This window comes from Lactuca sativa, chromosome 9 (genome assembly GCF_002870075.4).
Source record: "Lactuca sativa cultivar Salinas chromosome 9, Lsat_Salinas_v11, whole genome shotgun sequence".
Classification (NCBI taxonomy): domain Eukaryota; kingdom Viridiplantae; phylum Streptophyta; class Magnoliopsida; order Asterales; family Asteraceae; genus Lactuca; species Lactuca sativa.
In genome coordinates, this window is record NC_056631.2 from 100,327,841 (window position 1) to 100,334,365 (window position 6,525).

Below are 6,525 nucleotides of genomic sequence, written 5' to 3' on the forward strand. Positions count from 1 at the left end.
TGTACACACTGACTTGAGGCGGGTTTTTTTGGAATTAATATTGAATTTGTTGTCTTTTCATAAATTTTACAATTATAACTAATAATGTTTGGAAACATAATCAATCTTGGGGTTTGGTATTTCATTTATTTTGAATAAAATATATTAAATGGATGATTTATGTTGTTTTAAAAAGTTCAAATTTATTGCAAATTTTGGGATGTTACATTTGTCCATTAATACATACCACAACAACGAAGATCTCGATGTTAAACATCAAAAACACCTAAAATGTCCACATAAATTTCATGGATTATAGTACATACTCAAGAACCAACTTTCTAAGTCCAAATGGTCAAATATGAAAACCCTAAGTGTTTAAAAGGAGCTGGAGTCATCTCAACTCCAAGCTCACCACCAGAATGGGACCAAAAATGTATAAAAGGGACAGTAATCAAGATCTAGCAAATAAGAAGGAAAGCTTGAAGCTTTATACTCACAAAGGTCCAATTAAGGTACAAAAATGATGGATCTACACTTCTTCTCTACTTCAAAGCTCTAAAGGAAATCTTGATCTTCAAGATTCATGTACAAATAAAATAAAGATAAGCTCTCAAGGTGGAATCAAGCTCAAAATAGGAGGAAATGGGCTAGGGTTTTGTAACGTCCGTAGATCCGGGCTAGTCAATTTAGAGATAATAGGGGTCGAAAACGACTTTTCGACAAAAGATTATTTATAATAAATAATCTTAACTAAGTTTTAGAATATGTCTCAATGGCTCCGTACATATAAAGAACGCCGAAATCTGAGTTATAACAAAGAAGTTATGGCTCGTCAAAGTTTTTCGGCAAAACCGGCACGACAACGGGAGACGTAGATAGTGAATTTAAGATAGATGACTTTTTAGCCTTAGTGATCTAAACAAAAGTTGTAGTATACGTTAAAACGAGAACATGCAAACAAAATAACTCCCAAATCTGACTTCATATGAGGAAGTTATGATTTTCTAAGATTCGGCTTAGCAGTGCACGGCCTGAAACTCGAATTTTAGTTCGAGCGATTTTTGGCTTAAGCGACCTAAATGAGAGTTGAATATCTCATTAATAGGAACTCAACGGTAAAAATACAGATGAAAACGGAGTCCGTATGAGGGAGTTACGAATTCTTCGCTGTCATTTAGCAGTCTAATCTCCTCCTACTATTAAATTTAAGATCGGTCGAGAATTAGCCAATGGAGTCTAAATCAAAGTTTTAGATATTGTTTTTACCTACGTGTGACGATAAATAACGTCGAAAATGGAGCTTGTATGCAAAAGTTACAGGGTTTAGAAATCGGCAGGGTGCTGTGCAAAATCGGGTGACGTGGCTGAATAAGGGCCAAGGCTTTCTCCCCAAGGCAAGCCACCAGAGGGTGACACCCGGCATGGACTCGAAGAGTAGGAGAACCTACTCGACGAGTAGAGCTATTTTCCAGCCTATAAATAGAGGTGTCGGGCTCCCTCATTCTTCACACCTTCCTAACTTCACTTTCTCTCTCTAAACTCTCTCTCTCTCTCTCTCTCTCTCTCTCTCTCTAACCCCCCCCCCCCCCCAAACCCCCTAAAAAGCCTAGGGAACATCCCTAGCACCCGAAGGAAGCCCCGAGGCTCCTAGAGTCCCGAGAAAAAGGGACTTTCGGCTCGGGAACGCTGCTCCAACGAAGCCCGGTTTTCGAGAAAGTCCGCTGTAAGTGAGCTATGCCTACCCTATCTTTAGTATAGCTTATGTTTCAGTATAGTAATGTTATTAGGACCTTATAAGGAGTATTTGGGCTATTATTATGGGTTATATAAGTATTTTTTAATGTTTATATAATAGTAATAATAGCTAGACTATTAATTAGTCTCGCCAAACGTTAGACTAAACTCTAGTGGTAATGATATTAGGTTTCGTCAAGGGATAATTATTTTAAAATAACGAAGTGTTGTCCGAGTGCCGACTCACCACCTTACCAGGTGAGTGCATAGTTACTTTCATCTTACACATAGATATGAAGTATTTTAATATAAATTACGTGCTATGTGTGCATATTGTCTGAATACTTGCTGTCTATGTTGGATGAACGATTTTATACATGTTTTAAATGATTTAAACTGTATATGTATTTTATATCTACGATAATGTTGGGGTATAACATGGGTAGATGTAATAGATGGAGTATGAGTTGGATGATGAGTTGAGAGGTGAAATAGACCGTGAGGTGAGGGTGAGAGGTGGACGATGTGAGAAGCCTTTTTCCCAAATGATGGCCCCGCCATTCAGCAGAGTATGGATGACAACCATGGACTATTCTAGATAGTCCAGTGGGACACTAGCAGGCTCGCGACCTGTAGGTGTTGTGAACGATGTGTTCACCCGGTGTACTCTAAACCTTGGTGACCATGCAGACTTGGTGCCTAAACCCTGGTGATCATGCAGACTTGATGCCTAAACCCTGGTGATCATGCAGACTTGATGCCTAAACCTTGGTGATCATGCAGACTTGATGCCTAAACCCTGGCAACTATGCAGACTTAGTGCCCGTTATGTAAACCGTGGCAACGATGGACTTTGTGTCGATTCCTTAGGAATGAGTGAACGAGAAATAGCTGATTCTTAGGGTAGATCCTTAAGAATAAAGAAGATAATGGGGATGTGTAATTGGGTTGATTGCTTAATTGTTTAAACATAATAATTATATTATTGTGGGTTGAAAACCCTATGTACTCACCAGGTTTCCCAACCTGACCCACTCAGTTTATTTATATCACAGGTGTTGTTATGATGTCACATTACACTGAGAGTTTAAGAAGATGTAAATCACTAGTGATAATGAATGTAAGTTCTGTTTATGCTTATGTTTATGCATTGACAATGACATACCAAATGTTTTAAAATGAATAAAAATACTTTTCTTCGGAAATGTTTTGATAACGTATTTATCATGTTTTACTGGGAACAAATTCCGCAACATTTTTATTAAAAGAGGTACACTGATTTATATAAAACATAAACAAAACCGGTCTTTTCTGGCCGTAAAAATAGAGATGTCACAGGTTTCCCGAAACACGCTCCAGGGGTTAGGGATGTTGTAAATGATCCAACCCCAGAGGCTTAAGTATGTTTAAATATCCCTAAAACCTTAAAAAGTTGTTCAACCCATGGTTCTGAGCACGTCGCGCCTATAAGAAGTGTGCTACACTTCCTTGCAAATAATTCCAAATTTCAGATTTCAACGAATATCCAAATTATATATACTTACTAATTTTAAAGGTGCACTTGAACAGTTCTTCCCTGTGATTGGTGGAGTTTTTTTTCGTCGTTGCCAAATGTGTTAGGTGTTAGTCATCAGATACTGTCAAAATTGCTACGTGTTATCGTCTCGGATTACATGGAGGTGATTCATATGCCTGCATTGTTGTCTTCAACACACATGTCTCCCTGTGTGATCTAGATTACACTCTTCACCGATGTCTCCTCCAATAAGATCCAATTCCGTTTCCCGCATCTACTCCACCACCGCTTCTCCTTTACATCTCATCTATATTCTCCATGAGGTTGTTCCTTCCTCAGCTCTCTGTTATCTTTGACTTCATCGCCTCTCCATTCATCTTCTCAGTTAAACCCACTGCTTCTTCGACTTCAGTTTCATCATCGGCCAACATAAAAATAAATCCTTTCCCCTTCACCGACCGAGTTGTTCCACCGTCAAAATGTATTCCGATTTCCGATCGTCCTTCCCTTTTGCAAAAATCTCAATTATAAATTCGGTTATGGACCCAGTTTTTTACTTTCTCCAATGTGCGCCATTGGTGGTTTGGCTGATGGCTTTACAGTTTCATTCCTAACTCCTTCAATCGCAACCTCCACCGTGTATTAGTCTGTCTTAATCTATGGTTAGAAGTCGTTTACTTCAGGTAAGTCCATCTTCTACTATTAAATTTAGCCCTAGACTGATTGAAGCCTTAAATAAAATTTGTTCTCCTTCTACCTCTTTGATCTACAGTCGTCTGCTATCTTCACGATTGACGATGCCATCGGAAGCTTCGCCGCCTCCGACAACGACGCCGACCTCTGACAACGACGCCAACCTCCGGGTTGCTGGTAAGCTTTTTTTTCCCTTCCTGAAAATAGATTCTCATAAATAGATCGATTGTTTTTTTCCCTTGAAATTCTATTCTCAGTAACACATCGATTATTTTTTGCCCTAGAAATCGATTATTAGTACATCCAATTTTCATTAATTCAGTCCATGGAGTTAATATGCCATTACATATTGATCCCCGGTTTTAGGGTTTCTTTTTTAGTTAACAATTCCAATCTTTCTGATGAAATTACCGTGAATAAAATGCCATTTGGGAAAGAATTATGGTTAATGAAACATGTGAATTGATTATATAGAAAGAGGATTTTAATTTTCAACAACATGGATATCAGTTTGAATGTGTTTCTTACCGATAGATAGGTAACTGATTGTTGATTGTTTGTTGTTAACACACATACCCACATAAATTATAGGTATACTTATTCACTTTTTAAGGGACTTGGACCTTCTTCAAAATGTAAGCATGTTGCAGCACTGTATGATGATAAATTGCTTCTTGTGTTTGGAAGAACTTCAAAGTCTAGGTCTTTGAATGATTTGTACTCTCTTGAATTTGATACGATGTGTGTGTGTGTGTGTGTGTTTAATTTATCTGATTATCTAAATTTGATTTTATTATTCTTGAAAAGTATTTATCTTTTTCTTTCAGATGATGTGGTCAAGAATCAGATGGGTACATTGTGGGAAGTGGCAGTAGAAAAAAACACGTAAGTCTTCTATTTTCTATTTTCTAATTTCTAAATATAAATAAAATCATAATTCATTTCTCTTAATGGTCTTTTATTTTTGTATTTAATAGGGCATGTAGGGATATTAGTGTATGATATCTTGAAGCTAGAGTGCTCTGATGTTCACTCATCATCCCAACAATCTATCACCAAGGTAAAATCTTTTGTAATTTTACTTTTAGAATTTATGGTTATATGATTATATCATAAAAAAGAATCTGTTCTCTTCACAAGGATTTACCCTTGTGCTTATACAAAAGAAGGAAATATCATATCCGGTTGCATTTGGAGGTCTTAAGAAGGATGCATCAGACCATGACGAATATGAATCTGAAATGACATTTAGGACAATGCAGCTTCTTTGAGGACTCAACTTGATCAGCACAAAAGCGTTGTAGAAAATTTGGTGAATAACGCTCGGGTGCGTGTTTCCTTATTTTTAAATATATCTTTTATTTCTTTTTAAATATTGTTTCCAAGATCTGAAATTTTTGCTTATTTCTAAATGTATACATTTCTCTTAACAGATTCTAGAAAGCATGATACAATAGGCTAAGTCAAAGACAGATACTCTTAAAGCACGTGCACAGTCAGCAAAGTTTGTTTTCATCCTTCAACTTTTATTTCTCTTTTTTTCTTGGAGTTAATGTAATTGAGGATTTTTTTTTTTTTTTGTATAGAACTGCAACAAAACTAAGTGAAATGTTGGTGAATGTGAATACAAGCAGTGCTCTTTCAGCATTTGAGAACATGAAAGAAAAAGGTTCCCTTTCTTTCTATCTTAAAACAAAGCAAAATACATGAATGCCCTTGAAACTTTTTTTTGGATGTTAGTTGTAACCATGGAGTCTCAAGCAGAAGTGCTTAATCAGCTACCAAGTGATGATCTTAAAGGAAAGGTAAATTTTCTTTTTTTTCTCTGTTAATTCCACGCAATATGGTAAAAGTTATAGTTGAAATGGCATTGTAAATTGTTGATTTGTTGTTACAGGAAGAATAAAAGAAGAGTTGGGAAAAGTAGCAATAACAAATGTTTCAAGTAATGGGTGATGGTTTACTTAAAAAGGATATTCATTTGTGTTTTACTACGGGTATGGTGTGTTTGACCCTGTTCAGAAGTTGGCTTCAGGTGAAAATGATAACACTCTGAAGATATGTAATTTTGTTAGTTTATACTTCTATTAGAGAGATGTATTCTCCACTATATTTGTATATGATTTGTTTTTGTGAAATGTGAACTAACTAATAACTTATTAACTGTGATTTGCAGTTGGAGCTGATACACATAAAGATATAATTGAATTTCTCATGTCTAAAGTGAAGGATAAAGACATCACATACAAGACTTTCAGCTTTTGGATTTGCAATTTATTGCTGTCATTTTTTTCAATTGTTTAATATCGGGTATTGTAACTTAATAAAATCTTTCCGTTTTGTCCATTTCTTTGACGTATCCAACCCCGCAAAGCGGGATTCTTCCCTAGTTAAAACCATATTTGAATTGCATGACAGGAATAAGGATGTTACAGAATGATTACTACTTACTCTTTTTAAAAAAAAAACAACTTTATTTTGGATTTTGAGATCTATTTCCGCATATATCTTTTGAAGTATTTTTAAACTATGTTTGCATAGTATTTTCCACACATTTGGAGTTTAAAACATTTCCTAAAATCAAATGATTTTATTATTCT

The 6,525-nt window shown here is 35.9% G+C and overlaps 1 long non-coding RNA gene across 2 annotated transcripts; it reads left to right on the forward strand.

The window, feature by feature from the left end:
* The first annotated feature begins 3,291 nt into the window (after nt 1-3,291).
* Nucleotides 3,292-6,271, forward strand: LOC111915043 (uncharacterized). Of its 2 annotated transcripts, XR_006186873.2 has the most exons (10): nt 3,292-3,915; nt 4,005-4,102; nt 4,753-4,810; nt 4,903-4,985; nt 5,066-5,252; nt 5,359-5,429; nt 5,512-5,594; nt 5,666-5,730; nt 5,823-5,960; nt 6,102-6,271. It is a non-coding gene; the product is annotated as an uncharacterized LOC111915043 (long non-coding RNA). The 2 variants fall into 2 exon arrangements; XR_006186872.2 differs by having other exon boundaries at nt 3,296-3,915; nt 5,512-5,730.
* The last annotated feature ends 254 nt before the right edge of the window (nt 6,272-6,525 follow it).